This window comes from Anguilla rostrata, chromosome 4, assembly GCF_018555375.3.
Source record: "Anguilla rostrata isolate EN2019 chromosome 4, ASM1855537v3, whole genome shotgun sequence".
Taxonomy (NCBI): Eukaryota; Metazoa; Chordata; class Actinopteri; order Anguilliformes; family Anguillidae; genus Anguilla; species Anguilla rostrata.
The window spans coordinates 62,094,015-62,117,789 of record NC_057936.1 but is presented as its reverse complement, the minus strand read 5'-3'; positions in this window follow the sequence as shown (position 1 = coordinate 62,117,789).

Genomic DNA, 23,775 nt, shown 5'->3' with positions numbered 1-23,775 from the left:
GTGCGAAAGCAGAAATTTCCATCATTAATGCTCACGCTTTCAAGCCTTTTTATGCCGGAAAACAAGACGAGCGAGCGCGTTCTTCTTTAGAGGCTCTGAAGTTCCCCTGCCTGCGCACTACCTTCGTATATAATGAACACCAATTAAGTTTAAGGTTGAGGACCCGTTGGGCTGCGAGGTGACGCGCGCGCACCTCCACGCATCGCGGAACCAGGATAATTAGGGACGCTGGAAAAAAAGGACCCTCGGTTGCAGGAAAACGGGGCTTCGGACGACAGGTGAGAGGGTTCCAGTCATTTGGGGGGAGACGGTTGTCCCGTCGCGGGGGAAAAGCGGGAGGAACGGGCTCCCGCAGGGAGAAAAATATAGCTCTGGGGCATCAAATGCTGCCAGGGAGAGCTTTGTGAAAAGAAGAAGAAGAAGAAGAAAAAAAAAGGCTCTTCTCCCTGGCAGGATTCACAGTGAATGCTTTCTTGCCCGTGGGCGGATTTAAACTCCTTTCCTTTTTTTTTTTTTTTTTCGCACAACCCTTGGCCCGATTGATAGCAGGGGTGTGATTGGGGGACTGTTGAGGCAGAGAGACAGTCTGCCTCTCAGCGACGGCGGGAGCCGGGCGGACTTGTCGTTGAGTTATCGCCCGCGAAACGCCGCTTCCTTCCCCCGCTCGCCTCGCACTTCCTGTCGCGTGCCGTGCGGTACCGATGCGGTTCCTGTAAGTACGTACGCAGCCAGCACGCACACCCCGTGTCTTTATTCCGTGTGGCAGACGTGGCATGAAGTGCGCCTTTACACGACATTGCTGGTATTTTAGCAGACGCCCTTATCCAGAGCAACTTGCACAACTTTATTTATTATTATTAATAATTTATTTTACATTGCATCCATTTATACAGCTGGGTATTTACTGAAGCAGTGCAGATTAAGTATCTTTCTCAAGGGTACAACGGTGTCCCACCCGGGAATTGAACCTGTGGCCTTTTAGGTTACAAGACCAGCTCCTCACCCATTATTCTACACTGCCGCCCTTGTCTGATTGATTGACACCTGTCAGTCAGTCAATCAATCAGACACGCTCTCAGAGTAGCAGGTAAAGCATCCTTTGATCAGCCCCTCTTAATTAGGCCCTGGATTCACTCAACATTTAGCCATGCTTCCGACACACCAGCACATTTTTTTCCTGAATTTCAGAGACCACCGAACTTGTCAATAGCTGAGTTTTTGAAACAACAAGTAAGTAAATAAATAAATAAATGAATAAGTTTGATTGATTCGTGCGTCAAGGGAAATGACAAATACACTTAGACTGACGCCGGGGTAGGTCTGTTTTCTTGTGATTGATTGAGCATTTTTTTGTTTTGTTTTCAGCTTCACACCGCTTACAGGGTATTCTGTATGTTAAAGGGTGACTCATATGGAATTTGACAGCTCGATTTATGGCATGGTAAAAGGCTTTAATGCTGTTATTTTTTATGTTGAATGGAAATTTGAAGAAAGTCTAGATGCATGACTTCGTTGTCAGGTTCCACAGGCATTATATTATGTATTATATATTATATATGTAAACAAAGATCAGACAGCCTGCCCTTATTTTGAATTTGGTATTTTTTTTCACAGAAAGGTGAAGTTGAGAGGGTATAACAGTGCAGATGGTGTGTACAGCTGCTTACAAAATGGAGCCCGAGCAACAATCATCATACAGACCGGTCCACCGTGACTACAGCTATACGCTCCGGCGTCGAGACAGGCGGTAAAGAACGATATACTTTCTGAGCGAAGACCCTTATTCACCGCGACCTACATAGATGACACTTTTACATATTACCCGTTTATACAGTTGAGAGGACGCTGGGATAGCGACTCGGGTGTTAAGGGTAAATCATTTCACCCCCGAAATGACCTGAGACCCGGCAGTCACGAGCCCAGTTCCCCCCGACCGTGACGGCTCGTGTCCTGAGGGACTGGAGCTGGCTCGCAGTCCCAAGGCAGACGTGCACGTCCTCTGGATCGGGTATCTCCCCATCGCAGTGCCGTTACCCTCAGCCAGCCACAGTCAGTCTGCTCCATTTTACATTCAGCTTCGTTGTTGCGTCCAAGCACATTCATTTTCATTCACAAGAAAACCCAGGCTGTGCAAGGACCACGTTTGTTTAGTCACATTGCATTATATTACGGGCATTTAGCAGACACGCTTATCCAGAGCGACAACTCTTTACATAGCATTTACATTGCATTCATTCATACATGGTGCCTTGGTCCATAGTGGCTGCGTATATGGACTTGTGAACAAAAGTTGCAAGTCTGATTTTTTCAAGTTTGTCACTGTTCATGCGCTCCTGATACAGGAATGTACCTCAAATAATTTCATCTCCCAGAAAAAATTAATTCTATGTCACTAATACATCGCAAAAGGTGAATCCTTCACAGAATTAGGAATAGCACCTGTTCCAGTCGCAAAAAAACGATAAAAGTCATCTGGTCCATAAAAATTATTATTATTATTATTATTATTGATAATAATCATAATCATTAATAATCTCCAGTGCCAAAATACTCTTTCTTAAGTGCTTCTGCCATTCTGCCAGCTGCCTTTTCTCTCCTCCAATCCACTCTCCTACATGAAAAATAAATTAAAAATGGAAAAAAATAAATAATTGCCAGTACAGCAGCATGGCGTTGCGGTGAGTATCCTCACAGCTAAAAAGGTACCGAGTTCGAATTCCAGCCAAGGGCCTTTCTGTGTGGAGTTTGCATGTTCTCCCCGTGTCCGCGTGGGTTTCCTCTGGCTACTCCGGTTTCCTCTCATAGTCCAATGACACGCGCGTTAGGCTAATTGGAGAGCCTAAATTGTCCTTGGGGTATGAATATGTGAGTTGAGTCGTGCGTTGGCCCTGCAGTGGATTTGTGACCTGTCAAGGATGTATTCCTGCCTTTCACCCAATGCCTGCTGGGATACCAACCCCTGCCCCCCACCCAATCTCACTCCCTCAACCCCCACTTCACCTTGACCTGAAAACGTATAGAAAATGGATGTTTGGAGGGATAAATCTCCAAAAAAAAAAAAAGAGAATTCTTAGGAGCCACAGAACTGTGAGAAATAACTGTTATTAGTTGCTGAGCTGTGAGACAGTGAGCATAGCACAGCAGACAGTACCACAGAAAGCTGGGGGCGGGGAGGTTGGCTTCAGTATGTATAATAAAAATATAAGGACATTCAAGGGTTTTGCTTGGAAGCGATAATAATTAGCATCTCTTCCTTTTTTCCAAACCTCATTGTACATAATTAAATGGCTTATTTTGTAGCGTTGCGATTTTTGCTAAAAATAATGCTCTGCGGAACCTCACACATTCTGCTCTTATCATAAAGGCATGTGACGTAACCTTGGAGAGCTTGCGCTCATTTGGAAAACCATATCTTTTTTTACATCGCCCAAGCATGCATGCATGCCAGTCACATGAGCATGACACATCTGCGCGGCAGCCTAGCTGCTCTCTCGGTGAGACTCACAGTCGGACCCACCGTCAGTGTCAAAAGAGCCGCAGGCCTGCGCTCTGGGAAGTGAAGTCAATAGAGGGTTGAGTTTTTTTTTAACTAGGGATCATTTTGGGGCCTCTCAGTCCCATGTGTTATTGAAGTTGGACGTATGCATTGTAATTCTGGAGAGCTGAGAGTCTTTGGCACTGGGATTACTGACAATAGATCTGCTTTCTTTCTCCAGCAGTGATGGCCACAGGGACAGGGTAAGGTGAACCACTGCCTCATAGTGTCATACAGATGCACACACGCAAACACACACCCACACACACACACACACACACACACACACACACACACCAGCTCACACAAATGCACAACACAAGCACACGTACACACAGAAATGCAGAACACACGTGCACGCACATTTTTTAATATATTTTTTCTATACTGACCTTTGGTTGGTGATGAATGTCATGTATGCCAAAAACCCCTTCCAGATGATTTACTGATTCATTTATTTATTTATTTATTTACATATTCTTTCAAAATGAATGCTTTTGATTACCATGAGTGAATGCATTGCGTGCTCTAGAAAATGAGTTTCACTCAGTATATAAAGGTTGGGGAGAAATGTTCCATGGATCACTTTAATCCCCAAGTTCAGACATCACAAGGCCCCTGGTCTCTATTAGGTGTGGGGCAGTTCATAAACTCAGAGATTACGAATAGCTGGTCCAGTTTGAATAGTGTTGGATGGTCTAAACTCCGAGATTAAATCCTTGCAGAGTCATTGCAATTGGCCCACTGTAATGACCACATGCAGCCAGGGTGGGACGTGAGGTCTGATAGACTGTCAACAGGATAAATGATTATTCTTCCAATTTCCCCATAATAGTCTCTCACTTACCTTCACATTTCTCGGGGTATGCGTTTGTGTGTGTGTGTGTGCGCGTTTGTGTGTGTGTGTGGAGGGTGATATTCCTGCTTTTTCTCAGAAGAATGATGTGAAAGTCATTGGCGTATTCTCTTCAGTGAATCACTTACTGCAATACATGAGTGTTTTTTTTTTTTTTTTTTTTTCACAAAACCTTGTGAGACCTCTCATTTAATGGTTTGAAAACAGAAAGCAGGTACGGTTCAAGTGCTAACCACAAGACCACTTTCATTCTAGTGGTGTTCCCTGCTAATGCGTTTGTATCATATGCACTCGTAACATCCACACAGAATGTATTGTTGACCTTGTCCGTATCCACCACCCCCCCCCCCCCCATCCCCTCATACATCTCTTACACTACCCCCTCTAGCCCCCCTTGCCTGGCAACAGTAACAGATTTTACAGCCTCGCTGTTATACGGTATGAATAACTAACCCCACTTTGCGCCGACTGATGGTGATCGGGCAGGAGGTCAATACCTGCCCGCCTTGAGTTACTCAGGTTTGTTGCTTCGCCGATGTCCGGATCAATATTATTTCAAACAGTGACTGTGCTCTCCAATTTCAGAAAATCCAGGAACAGGATTTTTTTTTATTTTAATTTTTTATTTATTTACTTTTAACTTTTGTTAACTTTGATTTTCTCCTTGTCTTCAGGGTCACCGGCGAATTATTTACCGGTTCACGACAAAGAGATAATCTGCATTCCACGAGCCGAGCGAACGGAGCAGATGTCAATAACTCTTGAGCTGTACTTCATTATCTTCAGTTGTGCTCGCCCTTCAAGAAGTAATTGAATAAAACACAATTTATTGTGAGGTCAAGTGAATCGTTGTAGCGCGCTTCAGGAGAATTACCCTCCCATAAACGTTGCACTCAATCCTGCTTTCATCACCCCTTTTTTTACCCTCCCTTTTTAATCCTTCGCTTCGCCAGTACGTTTCCACCAACGTTCACGTGAGTGAGCATAAATTTCAATCGGTTTCGCATAACCATCTGAATACTGTCGACGGAAAGAGAAACAAGAAACACTTTTCTTTTATTGGTAATGACTATGTGCAACTATGCACAACTATGCAATCCCAACCAGGGATTCTGAGGGCCCCTGTCACCCACCTTCACCCCCCCCCCCCCGTTATATACACAGTGCTATAGTGGTGGTCTGATGAGAACTATCTGAAATATGATTTTGGGCAATCTATATTTAAATGAAACAGGAGGTTTCTGAATTAAAACTACGTGCAGGGGAAATGATGTTAGGATACTTAGCTCTGTTCTCCACTGCTGGGGCTGGGACATGAAAAATTACTTCTATATGACATCATCTCCTTGCGTCCATGTTGTGACAGAGCATCTGATGACTGTTCACTTAAGTCAGGGACAGATAGAGCTCCTGCAGTACCGACTGTCACCTCAAGAGAGTAAAGTAGTCTCTGGCTTTCCTTATGGACTATGCACACAGCCTACATTTTGTGAAATACTAATTGAGTCTGTTGTAACATGGTGTGCGCAATATGGGGTGTAAAAGAGTCATCGGGTCACGTGTAGTACCATGTGGTCTGTAGGGTGTAAAATAGTGACTGGCTCTCCTGTAGTACTGTGTGGCCTGTAGGGTGTAAAATAGTCGTGGCTCTCCTGTAGTACTGTGTGGCCTGTAGGGTGTAAAATAGTCGTTGGCTCTCCTGTAGTACTGTGTGTCACATAGGAAGTAAAATAGTTTGAGTCATAGTTTTTTAGACATTTTTGCAGCTGCAGCTGACGCATTTTTAAATATAAAATTCAGATGGAGATAATGACTGAGCTGATAAGGCGAGTGAGAGCTGAGGCTGGAGCGGCAGAAGAATCGCGGGAAGGAGAGGACGGGCGCTCGCCTGCTGCGAGCTAACCGCTAAGTGAAAAAGTGCTGACTTCAGCGGACGTGTTCGGCGCTCAGGTGTAGCGGTACAGCGGCGCTATATCGAGGCGTAATTGGCCCTCCCCAGTGCTTGAAGAGGGCTGGGATGGACCGGTACGCCATGCCAGAACTTCTTCCGTTTGCTCATACGAGCACCGGCAATTTAGAGCAGAGTTCTGCTGCTTCTCATGAGGTCTACAAAAACTTTCCAGCACCTCCCGAAGAATGAAAGCTCCCCCCACCGCAGCCTAACCCTCCCCCCAGGCACTGCAGTTGAGCTCTACCCACCCTAGTTCCTGCTCTTATTTTTTTTTACACTTCCAGCACTGCCCATCCCTACTTTACTATTTTGCATTTATTGACTTTCGATGCAGGCCATAGCACATTTTTTGTATCCCTCACACGCACACACGCACACACACATATGCTGATGTTCTCCACTACTGTTTATTGTTCATAATACTAACAATAAGAATAATAATTATTATTATTATTATACTTTTTTTGTTTTTGTTTTTTTCTTGGGTTAGTGCTGTTGCTGAAACTTCCTGTTTTCTCCCTCTTTTCTAAATGATTGGCACACACAGGAAATGGCTGTGGGACTCTGGGGCCGGTGCAGGGAAGTGGGGGCTGATGGGATGCTGGAGGAGCAGCCGCTGCTGCTGTCAGATAAGGAGAGGGCTGAGAGCCAGACGAGCGGACCGTCCCGTGGGACGCGGGCTGGACGAAACGCGAGCAGGTCCCCCCCCCCCCCCACCCCTCACAGAGAGGCTCCGAGACCAGTCTGCAGTGACCGGGAAACGCAAAACACCCGTCTGTGCGAGCGCGGCTGCGTTTCCGTGACAACGGCGGAACGACCTCACGGGTGCACGCGTCTCACGGGGCGGCGGCGTTTTATTTACGCAGCGGAACGGCCGACGGTCGTAACTCTGACAGATACGAAACAGTTATTACACTCTGACCTGATTGGACGCTGGTTTACAGAGCAAGAGCCCAAGGGCACGGGAGGCAGCGGGGCTCGTGAGCACGGGTAAGTAACAGGCTCCTTTCCACATTCATGAGACGTGCTTTCAGAGCTGAGGTCCTGACCCTCACGCAAGCAGAAGTTGGGATTGGATGATGCCAATGTCATGGCAGGGGGGATGGGGGGTGGGACTCTGAGGTGGCCTCCGTTTCCGCCAAGCGAATTTGGGCATGCCACCTCCCCTTCCCGCCCGCCGTCCTGGCACAGGCTTAGGGCCTGAATGGCAAGTGTCCCGGAGGGAACCTTATCTTCCAGAACCACTTGGGTTCTGTGCCAAGTCATTACCATTCAGACCGAGGCCCGGTCCATTCCCGTCACAGACCTTATACCCACCCCTGTCCACACACACACGCACGCGTGCATGCATACGGACACACAAACATTCACACACACACGGCAACACACACAAGCACAGACACACACACATAGCAACACAAAAATGCATGCATAATCAGACACACACAGACAGACAGACAGACAGACAGACACACACACACACACACACACACACAGCAACAAGCCTCTTGCACACCACCCTGCACAACAGGAACCAACAGCAAACACTTACTGCAGGCTGGAAGAAGTGTGAGGATGGTCAGAGAGCCTCGGAAAAGAGAGCCTAAGAAAAATAATAAATAAACATAACGGTAAATAAATAAATAATCCCCAGGGTGCAGAGGTTGTGCGAATCTGCAGCCAGCCCCTTCTCCATACTTTATGAAAGGTCCATTTGGTTTAATTTATGTCCTCCTAACAGCCCACTGGCCCACAGCGAGGACGAGGAGCGGGCACCTGACAGGAGGGGCCCGGGTGTGATGTAATGTCACGGACACATCATTCAATTAACCTTGGGAACAAAGCCAAGGCAGCCACTTCACAAGAAATGATCTTCATAGTTTTATGGAGATGGGGATCGGGAGAGAAACAGAGGCTGCAGGGGCCTTTCAAAGAGAAGCGTATCGCTGAAGTTAGGAGCGGCATTTTTTTTACCAGCAGCCTGAATGCACTGAATCACCGTTCGTGTGCATGAGTTAAGCGCACAACCGTACCTGATGTTCTTTAGTACAAACGCTTCAGCACTCCGGCTAGCACGCTAAATTAATCACTTAAGCTCTTTAAGTAAATTATGAGTTTAAAAAAATATATTTTTTAAGGACAAACAAACTCACTGTATGAATGGTGTACCCTATATGTGGAGCTCTATCCACACAATGGTGAATATCATTAACAGCCAACCATTTGAGTCGCAATCCAACATGGCATTGATTTTCAGATCAATCAAAAGCAGTCGTTATTATTTCAGACGTGAAAATAAGTATGACCAGGGAATAGAGAGATTTAAAAATGCTCACTCTTACCTTCAATAGAGTGTTATATTTAACAGTAGAACAATATATAAAATGAAAAAACAAAACAAATGTTAGCTGTAATGAAATTAGCTATGCAGTGAATGTTACGCTATTCTAGTTTATACAATGTTTACTAAGGTGAAAAATCGATTGGTGCAGAATCATACATTCTGCATTATAATCCTCTAATTGACACATATTTACGTAAGCTACAGAACATGACCTTATGTCGCACGGTATGATGCGGTTGGTAAATTAGAAAACCTCATAGGCACTGGTCTCCCCTGTTAATTGGCCAATGTAGAGATGAAGCCAAACTTCCAGCACAGAGATTTAATAACAGAATGGATGGCGATCGCTAATTAGCGGTGTTCCCAACTGGGAAAAAAACCTCTCTTTTTTTTCTTCTCCCGGATGAGTTTCATGTGATCTGGCTTCTTTAAGCGCTCTCCAGTGCTCGCATTAATGTCGAGGGTGGTCCATACATTAATCAGACACACACGCAATGAAGCATTACACTGGTCGCTACAGTTAAGGTCATGCCTACATTAAAGAAGTTCTTCAATGGTGTGGGTCTTTTTGTCCACCATTTTGCAGTAATTAGCCAAGCACACATTGGGCTGAAGTGCTTTTGTGGTTAATTAATAAATGCTATTAATTGAATGCAAAAACACTGTTCTTGTCCTTTTAATCTTACAGCTGAACCTGCACCGAACTTTAACTTAAAAAAGGGATTCTATGTGAGAAGTGCTATAGCTTACATATCATAACTGAATTATATCCGGCTAACATGTAATCCTTTTTGTCCTGTTAGCTAGGTATCATCCATAGCCCTATTCCTAAACCTGCACGGCACAGTTCTGCCATATTTTCAGTTGGTTTAATACGACGGAAGTAATCCACTTCTCAGTTTTCTGAATGGGGCAAAGCCCTGCCATATATCAAGGGAGTCATTTATTTTTATACCAATCATAATGTGTGGTTGTGCAGTGCAAAATCATTATCATTGGCTCACCCAAGTGATTTAGCTCTGCATCTGTATCTCCACTCATTATAGGATTCGTGAACTTACATCCTCATTTAACAGACTCCTTCAGCGAGAAGGCATGGATTTTCTAACCGAAAAAGGCCACCTGCAAAAACATGTGGGTCACAAACAGTGTAAGAAATCCCGGTGTTACTATTAAATATTATATGTATTCAATAGTTAAACACATTGGCATCACCACTGAAATCATCACTTAATTAGTGCAACAGTACTTCTGTTAAGCATGAAGTCTTGGCTCTTGATATAGGGTAAGTAAAAATAAACAAAATAAGAAGAGACAGACACACGCACACACAAGCTATTTTGGCCCTGTGTCCCTGTTTATAATAGTAATAACTTGTCAGAAATAAAACTCAATTCATGTTCTTTTCTGTGCATTTTGGTATTTTGTATTGCATTCTGCATCTCGTAAAAAAATAAAAATAAAAAAAAAAACTTTCTAAAATCTTCTTCTTGTTCTTGTTCTTCTTATTATTATTATTATGCTGTGAAGATAACTGGAGAAAACAAACACAATGCCTTGCGTTCTTTTTTTTTTTTTTTCAGCTGTGCCGTAATATCATGTCTGCTGTGAGAGGTTCGGAGGCTCCTGTGAGCAGAGGTTGGTGGAATTTGATCTCTCCGCGCGAGCGTCTGTGTATCACATGGCAACCCAATCATATCACCGAAGCTCTGACTTCATCTCGGAATATAATATACTCCTGTCATCTTCCATTAGCCTGACAGGGTTTACGCTACTTCACACCCCCCTGGCCGTCCCCCCGTATCGTGTTGCCCTACCCAACGCTTCAGCTTATACAACTTGCCAAAAAACGAAAAAAAAAAAAAAAACTTCAACTTTACAGTTTTTTTTTTCTTTCTTTCTTTCTCTCGCCCCTTCTTCCTGTTACACGTCTACAGGCGGTTTTGAAATCGTATTGCACGCAGAAGGCTTACGGCAGACAGGGCTTTCTCCCGGCGCATTCGTTTTTATTTTGCGTGCAGAAGACGGCGAGCATCCCGTTGTCTTCCGCTCGGCGTCGGAGGCTGAGGAGCCGAAAGTCGGCGGGGGGGTCTTAGTTTGCTCGTGTCTCCTCCCCCACTTTAACAGATGTTGCGGCTCCCGATTTAAAAAAAAAAAAAAAAAAAGGCTCATGGAAGTGAACATGCTAATACAAAAATCAATAATGTACAGCTATTGATTCAAATATTAAATGCATCGCGCTGACAGAAAATATGATCTCATTTGGGCCCCGAAGGGCTATTAAACATTTAAGTATCATAAATCATTAAAACAGAGAAGAAACAAAAGAATCATCGCTGTGATGCTCCTTTACACATTTGCTTCATGCTTTGTGGATGGTGATATTTTTCTTGGAAGTATTTGTAAAAAAAAAAAATAATTTTAAATGAACCAAAAGCAAAGGGCATCGTGTTCTCCAGACAGACGCCTTCTGTTTACAACTTGTGGTGTGCTATTCCGCCCTCGCGCGATTCGGGACAAACCCATTTGCCACAGGGCCTTACCTGATAATGATTCTGTGTGGCCGTGACCCTGGCCCTCCTGCCGCAGCTCGACAGATCCCAGCGTCTGAAGGGGGAGAGGACCCTGACCTTGTCATCGCAGCCTTCAAAATTTTCAGCCAAGTGCTGGGAGTGGAGGGAGAGTCATCGGTCAGTCGATGTCACTCCGGGCATTGGAACTGACGGCAGGGGCATTATCGGCCAATTACAGACGGCTTACGAAAGGGAGGGATGCCCTCTCTCTGTTTTAGGTCAAAACTAATCAGTTGATGTCAGTAATGTCGTGCATCACATAAAAAAAAAAAGAAAAGAAAAAAAAGCCCAAGCTGAGAAAAAGAGCTGGCTATGAGATTTCTGCCTGTTTATTCATTTTTAGCCCATCTTCTGGATACATGATGTGTGTGTGTGTGTGTGTGTGTCTCCATTTTTAATTTTCCATTTTCTTTGCAATTAACATGCAATTTAAATGTTCAATCAGATAAGGTGCATTTGCCGGCGATTTGCTTGTTTTGCATGTGGGCTTGTTAGCGTGCTGCTTGTGTTGTGCAGTGAGAGTTTGGTACATCTGATATGCCTGCTATTGCAGATAACAGCAGGTTCGCCAATCAGAGGCCTGAAACGCCCCAGTCAGATGCACGAGGACGGTTCATTATACTATCAGTGTTTATGTAAAAGGTGCAAAATAAGACCAGTGTTACCAATGTTACCCGTTGCGATGTTTTCCATCGAAGCCTTTGATGTATCGGCCTCAGATTTTCCTGCTTTTGATCCAGACGTCCCCCCTGATTAGGACTGCGGCCTTCCCACACACAGGGAGGGCAGAAAAAGCACTCCAAACCCCCCCCCCCTCGCGGCGGCCGTAGAAGATGAAAACGGACCTCGGTGAGACCGCGGGCTGAGACGCGGCCATTTTGAAAAGAAAACAAACGCCGGCGGCTGGCTGATCAAAAGGAGCCTTCTGCCGTGCCGGGCTTCTGAATAATAAAAGGTTAAAACAAGGAGACGGAAACGTGCGAGTCCAGATCTTGCGGTGGTCGGTTTGAATTAGCAGGTTGGTTGTGGAAGAGGTGGGGGGGGGGGGGGGGATTAAAACTTGTGGTGCGCATCCCCCCAACAAACCAACATCAAACTTGAAAGATGCGTACCACGGGCCTCGTATCTCGAAGTCTAATTAGCCGACCAGCTAGCGTCGCATCCTTCCGTCAAAGCATTGCCCATTAAACACCTGGGTGGGACGGGGTGCCGGACCGGGTGGGTCCCTCCCTCAACCCCCGTGTGCCATTCCACGTAAGCATCCCCCCCTCCCGCGGGCTACGGGTATCACAGCCCTCCATGGATCAAATGCTGTCCAAAACATTTGACTACCAGGTCTGAAACTCAAGCGCTGGATATGTTCTGCTCTGAACATTGCATTCAACCTTTATCTTGTTCTGGAGGTATGTGAGGGAGGGGAAGTGTGAAGACCAGACGCGACCAAACAGGGGATCTATAAGTTACCAAAGGGGCACTCCAGTAACCACTGAGTCTTGTGAGAGACGAAATAAGAAGGGGGTAACTGAGGAAGAAGCAGTATATAAAGAAAATAAAGGAACAGGGAAAAGAAAAAAGAAGAATAAACGACTTCGACCCGAAGCAGAGAAAAAGAAAATGTCTTTTCAAAAACAAACAGAAGACGTTCTGAGGCCAACTAAAACCAGGGAGGAAACTGGTTAGTAAGAGGCAGAAAGGTTTGTGCCCCAACGGTGACACAATAACCCCTTAAAACCGCCAACCTCAGAATCTGGACATATACTGTCCCAATACCTTTTTCCCAAAAAACGAACAAACTGAAGTCAGAATTCTTTTAAATTTCTTGGTTCCTAAAATCCTTACACCTTGCTCAGAAAAGCGACAGGGAACTGGCTAGAGCAAAACACGTTACACTCAAGCACCGTTCCACTGCCTACTGACGCTTTAAATACCCAGCCACAGGTGTGGCTGGTAATCAGCGGAAGATGTGAGCAACCCACAGGTGAAACAGATCAGAGGTAACCCTGCAGGAATGCACGGAATGTTAGAGCAGGAACAATCCTCCCACAGGAACCAAAAATAACGATTAGCCGAGTGGCTAATCTGCAAACTCGAACTAATCGTCCCCACACACCAAAATAACGATTAGCCGAGTGGCTAATCGGAATGCTAACCACTGAGCCGGTGCAGGCACAGAAAAATGATCTACCCTGCACAGAAACCGTGACAAGGTATAAATAAATAAATAAATAAATAAATAAATAAAAATGCAGTAAAATAATTAAAGAACTTTCTGGAAGTTTGGCAGGAGTGAGTTTCCACATTGTTCCTTTGGTTTCTGCACCGACTCCTGCTTTTTACTGTCAGTGAAGAGTGCCCGTGTGTCATTGTGTTCCAAACGTACATGCAGTGGAGGTAATCACGTAGTAAAAGGTCCCGTGTAAATTCAGCTCTGACAGAGTTTGTACGAGGCCAACCTGGCCATGGTGAACTCACGTAAACTGTGCGAGTTGATTTTAACACTGGACGTTTTACTGCGCCCCCCCCCCCATCCACTGACTTCAACAGTGTGTTCTTTCATGCTGGTTTTCTCAGAAGTTAGAGGGCTGAGGTACAGAGAGTGCGTGGATACGGTGCTGTGCTGTGCTATTTAGCGTATAAAAAACACCACAGAAAGCACCTCCCAGTGAGCTAAAGCTAGAATCCACGTCTACAGCGGTGGAACTCTAGATTGAGGTGACATTAGGACGTAAACGGGCTAGTATAGCTCAGGCTTCACCCAGATGTAGCCTGGCGACGTCCTAAATGGCTGAAAGCCTTTCATTTTTCAACCAAATGCAATTTTCATTCTGAACAATGAGTGCATGAGTACATATGTTGCTCAGCTGCATATCTTGTATATGCAGATGCATATAATGAGTTTGGAATTACAGAATTATGGAAGATGGAAGGATGAACACGCCGTACATTATCATACCGTTGAAAGAACAGTGGGTGTTTCGCAATATCCTTTTATACTCTGTTCATGCCACAGAACTTTTAAGTGGAGATAAATGCAGAGCTCCAGGTTGGAACACTTGATCAAAAGGCCGTGGTTTACCATGGGGCATGTTTGAATTCAGATTTAAAATGAGGGGGCATTAACCCCCCCACCCCTTAAGGAAGCACAGTGTGTGAGCACAGGCAGGCTTGGGAGGGCACTGGAGGAAGGTTTTTTTTGGCTGGGTTTCGATCAGGACTGCCCAACCCTCTTCCTGGATGATCTACCATCCTGTAGGTTTTCTCTCCAACTCTAACAGAGCACATCTCGTTCAACAGCTGGAGATCTCATTGACCTGCTAATTAGCAGAATCAGGTGTGCCAAATTAGGGTTGGAATGAGAACCATCAGGATGTTAGATCTACAGGAACAGGGTTGGGCAGCCCTGGTTTAAATTATTCAGAGGGTGTGTACGGTAATGCACTGCCCCCCTCCCCCCCCCCCCCTTCTGATTGATTACACATGCAGATAAGGGTCCTTCTTTTGCGACTGGGAAATACAAACCAAGTTTAGACATTTGGGATTTATATTGAATAATTAGCAACAATCTCAAATTCCACGGTAGCAGTGTCATCTGTTATTGTTTCCTACGTTTCTCTTGCTCCTCTCACAGGGAACCTTGCATGCGATTACACGCACACACGCCTCCTGGTGGCCGTCATGAAAAACAGCATATACTTGCGGCCAAGATAAGTAAATCAATAAATAAATCCCCGAGGCGATCTAGGCCGGTTTCCCGCCTGCTTCAGGATGTCAGACAACGAGCATCAGAGGACTGCGTTTCCCTGACGGCACTGCCCACCGTGGGAAAAAAAGTGCATTATTTTTGTCCGCTGAGTATAAAAAAATAAAATAAAATAAACAAAACTCCTTTGGGAGTATGTGTATGTGTATTTCAGGAATGTGGCGTCGATAAATAGAAAACACAGGCTCTCGCGGTTACTTATGAGTGATTCAATAAGGACGCGCGACTGATAAAACGACTTTGACCGACGTAGGCGACGCAGGAAGTGCAGAGGCTTGCGGTAATGAATGGGGAAGCCGCTGAAGATTACAGGCTAAAGTGTCTCCGAGCCAGTCAAAGGAAAAAAGCCAACGTGGCTTATTCGGTTTGCCCAGCGCTCCTGCAATCAGTATTCCCTCAATTCCCTCTTTTTCCCCTTTGCGATAAAGCACAAAATTAATTTGGAAAGCGTGATGCCACCCACCATTAAAATGCACTCTGTTTTGAGAAGCGTACCCGATAGTCTGCTGCATTATTATACTTGAAGATACAATATTGCTTTGAAGGTACATTATTGCTTCGCAGGAGAAAAAAAAAAAAGCATTGTGTGGTTATGGAAATGTAATAATTGTGACAAATAGCGCCATTTTATTCTGGTTCCAACAAGTTTAGCTTCAAACTGCAAATTGTGTTATTAACTTACATCATTTCACAAATTGAGTTGTTGGAAGGAGAAAAAAAAAAAAGAAACGTACATTTAATAAAATAACTGAAGAAAAAAGAGAAGGACTTAGAAAACCAAAAGAAAGGAGGCTGAAAGTAAATGTTTTATAGAAGAACCGATGAAAAAAAATGTAAAATGGATGACACAGTACACCCCGGAAACGTGGAAGGCCTTGTGGTCATTTGCTAGCTTGTTTGCTTTGAATTTGCTGTGGTTTTACTTCCTCCAATGAATGTCTTTTGTTATCAGAGGTGACAGGCTGTTATCACAGTGACAAATCTCTTCAGAATCCCTAGCCTATTTAATTATACGTACTTAATTTCATTAGTTTTTTTATGTATACTTTTTATACAGTTTTGAATTAATAGATTAAAACAAAACCCTGCTTTGTAGAACACTGTAATTATGGCAATCACAGAGATGAACAAAAATGGAATTGTGTAAAAAAAGAAGTAAACTCTGCTCCAGTTCTTCTCCTTCGCTTCGGTTCTCCAGCTCCTCTGCTCATGTTCTCTGGTTCCTCTCCTTCGGTTCTCTCCTCTCCTTCGGTTCTCCAGTTCCTCTGCTCATGTTCTCTGGTTCCTCTCCTTCGGTTCTCCAGTTCCTCTGCTCATGTTCTCTGGTTCCTCTCCTTCGGTTCTCCAGTTCCTCTGCTCATGTTCTCTGGTTCCTCTGCTCTGGTTCTCCTGCTTTGGTTCTCCAGTTCCTCTGCTCATGTTCTCCGGTTCCTCTGCTTTGGTTCTCCAGTTCCTCTGCTCTGGTTCTCCTGCTTTGGTTCTCCAGTTCCTCTGCTCATGTTCTCTGGTTCCTCTGTCCCAGTTCCCCAGTTCCTCTGGTCTGGATTCTCTGCTCAGGTTCCTTATTCAAAGCACATGGGGAAAATAAGTATTATAAGTAAATAAGGAATTATAAGTAAAAATGTGTGTTTTTCCCCTCTCTCTCCAGTTATTTTTGCTATGATGCACTATTGATTTTATACAGATGCAAAGTGTGACTTTTATATATAGTCTGTTCCAAACATTTTATGGAGAAAAATGTAATCAATACTACTGCAGCCTCCACTTGACCTGTTTGGTGTTGCAGAAATTTATCAAAGTAAGCAAATTAAGAAAGACAGTGCCAATATTATGTTTCAAATCTTGGAGGAATTGTTCAATGAGGCTTGTTCAAAAGTGATTTATTTTCCATTTCTGAAACAATCAGTCATAAATGGTTCACTGTCTTCGGTCAAATTGTTAAAACAGCAAATGGCATGAATAAAACCATCGCAAAAGGCAAAATGTCGAAATATATTACAGAAGGCAACTTATGTGAATATTTCATAAGTGAAATTCTGTGCACCGTTTGATGACTAAGAGCTCCCCTGGTGAATCAATGTAAAAGTAAAACGAGACTACTACTAGTGGGGCATCCAATGCACAATATATTATTGTCGTATTGTTACAGAGCGTGTTATAGTAGCACTTATGGGTTAATGTACCATTCTGTTTGTATTGCTTATTGTGAAATATCGAGATTAGTAACACATGAAGCAAAATTATATATATATATTTATAACAGGTTAAGGTCTCGATGACTAAAGAAATGTGCTTATATCATTACAGATGTAGAATTTGCATACTAGACACATGACAATGGAACTGCGTGCAGGCAAGACCAATCAAATTCAGAGAGGCAAAGTCATAGATGCACGGAATAACACATGGTGGGAATAGGCACCATAGACAATTACTTCCTGTTCTACTGATAACTGCTAAACATAATAATAATATTAATAGCTATATAAGGGTAAACATCCTGACACCAGTCTGCAGTTGACCAGTAATCATATATTGAACTTGCTAGTTTGCTTGCTAATTAGTGCACTTATTGAAAACAGTCATTACATTACGTAATGACTGATTATGTATTTGGCAGACGCTTTAATCCAAAGCAACGTACAATAAGTGCATATCAGAGGTAATTGGAACAACTACAAAACATAGGTCCGATAAGGTACAATACTCATTTTGTAACAGTTATTCATAGCCACGAACATATTATGTCCAGTTCACACAGTGAACATTATTCTGACCTAACCTATGCTAAGTCAAACTAGGAGGCATGTCCTAGCTGAAGTTATGTCCAACAATGAAGTACTGCAAACAACATCTTGCTGACATAGCATACTGACACTAGCCCCACCTATAGTTATGTTTTAAAATGAGAGTTTCTACAGTGCTACAGAGTTAGCAAGCTAACTAGTTAAGTATAAGAAGATGTGCTGCAAGTCTTTACGGGCAGGAATTTTGACCATAAGCTACAGTGTTTTTCACAGTCCTTCTCCAAATCTAAAGGGATAGTACAAATATAAGGTGATGAGGTTTCACTTCGGTTCAAGGTTCGAAGGCTTCTTTCGTTGATCCAAGCGATGGCCATTACAGCAATATTCCCAGCTGAGTGGTTGTCTTGTTGCTCCACAACACAGTCCTGAACTGTATACGTGCTGTGAATGGTCGGAGTAATGTGGCCGTTAGCGAATGGATCATTGGCTTAAAATCTGATTGACAGGATTCGGTGAAAACTATTTGTAATTTTTTTCATAAATCGAGCCACTCAGACTGTCTCACAAATCAACAAATAAATGCAAACGACAGGCGATGCACAAATGTGAACCAGCTACATTTATTTGTGGGTTGACTAAATGTATTTGTGGATCGGTTGCATTTATTTGCGGATCCATTGTATTTATTTGTGGATCCGCTACATTTATTTGTGGATGAGTTACATTGATTTATTACTATTTGAGACAATACGACTCCCATGTCTGAGGGATTTTTGCAAGGGATGTTTGTTTTGATGGCTGATCTTCAATAAAAAAATTATTATTTTTTTTTAATCACAAGAAAGAGTACTTCCATTCTAAAGCCACTGATGAATAAAGGCCTTCAATCCCTGACACCACAGGCAAGAAAAATGCTTATTTTTGGCCCATTTGATCAGCAACTCTTTGCTTTTAATTAGTGTTATGGATAGTTTTAATTTAGCGCTGGTTAATGTTTCTGTCTTCACTGCATTAAGACTGTGTTGAAACAAACTGCATGAGGAGATTAAAATAAATAAATAAATAAAATAAAAATCAAAAGAATCTCCTTGTGCTATCAATCAGTAAGACAGGACCACTTGGCCTGAAAAGCAAAGTAACGATCAAGACAAGATCTGCCTTAGGTCTGTTTAAAAGTCAGCATGTACATCATTAACAGCATTACGGAAACTGCTTGCCATTTCAGTGGCCTGCACTATTGGGTACATAGTATTTGCATAATACACACACACACACACAGTGACAAATTACAGGCGTGGTGTATCACTTTATAACTCAGGAACTGTGTGCCATTTCAGTGGCCTGCAATATCTGCTACATAGTATATGCATAACACACACACACACACACAGTGAAAAATTAAGGGTGTAGTGTGCTGCTTTATAGTTCAGAAACTGCATACTCTATCCCCAGGTGGGGTGCTGCTGTTGTACCCTTGAGCAAGGTACTTAGCCCCAAATGCTTCAGTAAATAGCCTGATGTGTATGTTAATTTTCATCTAAAAATAGTAAACTGCCTGCGTAAGAGTATGCTAAAAGCCTAAATGCAAATATAAAGTCCTGATTCCTCTTCATCTCACAGAAAACCTTGAATAGTTCAGTTAACACTGAAAAATGAATAACAATAACTCTGTGTCGTGTCCATAAATGAAAATGGGTGGTTCCAAATATTTATTTTTTGGAGTAGTGCTCAGCCTATACGTACTCACAAAGGGTGTGCAATTTGAGAATGTGCAGTAAACATTGGCATGACGTGGTCCTGCTAGCTGGGTAAATCAACCTTAAACATGTACTACTTTTTTTTTTTCCAGGTTCGTCTCCTTTTAGGAACAAATCGATGACGTCAGTTATTAGAGATATAACAAGTCACCTAGATGGAGTGACCAGGGCCTTTTCTGATCAGGGTGTTTGGGTGGGTTATTGTAATCCCACCCTTTTTTATTACACAATGAATGCCATGTTTTTTTTGCATTATTACATATGCATTTTAAAATTCCTTTAAAAAGGGGACTTTAGGATTGACAAGGGCAAAGGGCAGGGCTTTAAGCCACAGTTTGGCCTACACTCAGAAAAAGGTACCATTCAGTACCTAGGCAGGTACAATCGCTTGTCACTGTGGCAGTACCCCTTGAAGGCACAGAACTGTACCTTAACCAGAAAAAAAGGTACCATTCAGTACCTAGAAAGGTGCGATCGCTTGTCACTAGGACCTTTAGAGGTACAGTTTTGTACTTGTACAGAATTTGTACCCTTGTGTACCTTTATTTCTGAGAGTGTGCCTCTGCATGTGCCTGTCCCGTAGTGTGACCCATGCCAATTTACATTCACAGTTATGAGATAATTCATCACATGAATGCCCATGCAGTGCTAATGAATGTGCTATGTCATGCTTATGAATGAGTAATGCAGCTTTTATGAAGGATAACCCTTCTCTGGCACACAAATAAAAGTGAAAGAGCTGCAGAGACCATTGTAACACCACACCTGAGACAAGGGGCGGAAACCATTAAACACAGCTGAGTGAGAGTGGAGGGGCATATTACTGCTGAATTAAACCATTACAATCTTTCTCCGCTCTCTCTCTCTGTCTCTCTCTCTTCTCTCTCTCTCTCTCTCTCTCTCTCTCCCTCTCCCTCCTTTACAATCACACACACACGCACACACACACACAGACACACTCACACACACACGCACACACACACATACCCCCCACACACATGCACACACACGCACACGCACACACCCACACCTCCACTCACATTAAACATGCCTCTTTTTTTATGTGAAGACAGACCTGCTCTTTGAATAGTCTTTGGACTCATTCATCGTGTCAGAAGGGTAAGTAAAACTGTGGAATTAGAGAATGCATAATTTACCGACTGGTGCGTCGAGAACCGGAGGAATAATGCTCCATATCCTTTTACCGGCCTCTGATATATGTGTCACAAATGGAGCCTGGAGAATAAAAGGCAGATTTTCCCGCCCCACGCACCCCCCCCCCCCTCCTCTAAGGAAGCTGTATTACGTCGTCCTTGATTGATTGCAGCAGAACTCCAGCAAAAGGAACAGCACAGGCCCGGTAGCATAAATAAAGGTGTGCTTCAGAGAGATAGTTTCTCCTGAAAAGGACCTGCTCTGAAACACTCAGAGATGAATATATCAATTTCCACAGTTTCTCGCTTCCACCCAATATGAGTAATAATAATAATAATAAGAAGAAGAATTTGTAATTATGTCATTCTTATTTGAACAAATTAATCCTTTTCCTTTTTTTCTTTTTTTTACTACAATGCTGTATGATGTTTGGCCATTAATATAAAGGGAAGAACATGCTATTTTGAAATACCCTGCTTTCAGCTTTGTGCAATCAACGGGTATGATATGTGTATATTATTCTAAAATTAAATCATGTCTGAGCAAAATGGAACAACGCAGCTCACAGCGCAGGTCCCTTTAATGAATAATTATCACAGGTATATCAGTTACTGGAATGTATGGGAATTGCTTGCGTCTGCCGAACATGGAATCGCAATATCTCACCGTAATAATGAAGTGTGTTTGCAGCCAAAACACGAATGCACTCTAATTAAAGTCCTGGGCCGTGTGCTTTGATACTCCATTCTAAGTGCTCTATGAATATATCATTCCATCACTCTCAATCAAATGCCTTTCTCCGATTGACTCTTTGCCATTAGCAGTCTGCAGAGCCAATAAATACCTAATCATTGACACATTGGGACACAATGCATGCCCTGCTATACATACCTGATGACTACCAAACAGTCATAGTAGAAGCATTTTATAGCCCTGCGACACAGAAAAAAAAAAAAACTTAAAAAAAACTAAACATAAATAACAGCCACACCCATTGCTACCAGGTGCATAAAATCAAGCATACAGCCATGCACTCCCCTTAGACTAACATTGGCAGTTGAATGGCTTGTACTGAAGAGCTCAGTGGCTTGCCAAGCTTGGTGTGGAAGAACTTGACTGGCCTGCACAGGACCCTGACCCCAAACCCATCAAACACCATGTTCAGTGTTAAATTAACACTCATACAGTGTACATGTGGTCCCTATTGGTCTCATATGAACTATATTTAAGTCAAATGAACTACTGGACATTCTACTGTGTACTGTATGTTTGTCTTCTTCAGCTACAAAGTATTTATATAATGCACCAAAAAATTCATCAAAATCTTTTACTGCAAAGTGTTGCTCCTCTACTGAGTTATTCTGTTCGTGCTGTACTCTGACAGCGGTTTGGCCTGACGGTTCCTGTGTCGGCTCAGAGCTGGCCTGCTTTGCTTTTTGAAACCGAAAGCAGAAAAATGCCCTCTGCAAACGCGCTCGCCAGGTCCTCCGCCCTTGGCAGCGAATGGCTGAAGTCGGATGTGTTGGTGGTGGCGGATCGATGCGCTCCCCTGTTAAGCGACTCGTTTGTGAGCAGGTGGGCCGATTGTCCTTTCATCTCCGGGGGAAATTGGAAAGGCAGTCTACCAGCCCGATTCATATTGGCATATTTCCTCACTCTCGCTGTAAAAAACCCTGCATTGTTCATTCCTTCGCATTTCTTTCTTTTAACGAATAAGACGGCTGAATGTGTCCTCTCATAATGAGAAGAAAAGTGGACGGCATATAGATTTAGTAAAAAAGTGAACTGCAGAACTAGTGGAAAACAAAACTAAGTATATAAATAAATAACAAAATTTCTCATTAGTCACTGAGGACTTAATGTTGAGTCATCGATTGCTTTAAAACAGTCATTTTAGAAACAGCTGAGATATATTCCTGTGGAAAATATTTAAACATTAAAAAGAAAAAAAAGAACATTTTGATACCCTTTTCTCCCTCATTTGGATCAGCCAATTGTTCCTCTTATGTCACAGTAACAGAAGCATCTATTAGCTAACTGGTTTGATCCGGTTTCAGTCAGGGACATTTAGAACAGACTAGATAGCTTTGAATGAAACCCCTTCTCTGGGGCCATGTCAGCTGCAACTGTTAATTAAATTTACCATCCCGATTGAGGGAGGAAATTCAGTATGGGGTTTGAAATCCGCCACATAATGATCTTAGTATCGTGGAACCTTTGAAAAATTAAATTAATTTTCCTTGTCAGCCCGTTTCCCAAAATTTAATTATTATAGGAGCCAGAAACATACAAAAATGATTCATCCAGGGATAGATGGCATTTATAGGAAAATAAATATATAAATAGTATCTAGAAGCATCTATACCTAAACACAACACAATGTAATTATTTAAGCATATAAATAATCACCACAGCATGAGACTAAACCATCGATGGGCATTTGTACAGGATTAGTGATCAGAGGATTGATCTAAAGGCAGGAGTCTCAAACTCTTGTCCTGGAGGGCCACAGGCTGGTTTGTGGACTTTCCTTTTCAATCGGCGGCTAATTTAGACCTTGGCGACAAGGTGTGCAGCCTCTTTTGTTAATCGACGACTTAAATTAAGTGCACTTAAGTGCAGGCATACATCAAAAACCAGCAGACACAGAGAGGCCCTACAGGATTTGAGCTTTAGATATCTAGCCCAAGGTAAGGAAGGCCCTGTTTTTTAAAACAATGGGACCAAACGCTTGCACGGTGCATGCAGTGCCATCATAAAGGATGTGTTCGTTGTACATTATTTACCGAGATGTTAGAACATGCTAATGTGTGCTACGTGCTTCTCAGAGGCTTGAGCACAATAACTTCATCTGAACTGTGGCAGAAATAAATGCATAACATGGCATTTGAGTTGTTTCTAATTTACATAGAAAAGAGTTAAATTGCAGGCTTGAAAAGGAGCTTTTGAACATTATGAGGGCTTCAGTAATATCATGTTTTTACATCTGCAATTATAATTTCACATTATTGTGTCTGTTTCGAGATCACTCAGCAAGCAGCGTTCGCGGAGCTCGTATAATTGTTTTCGACAGTAAAAGTGGAAATTACAGTTTAAC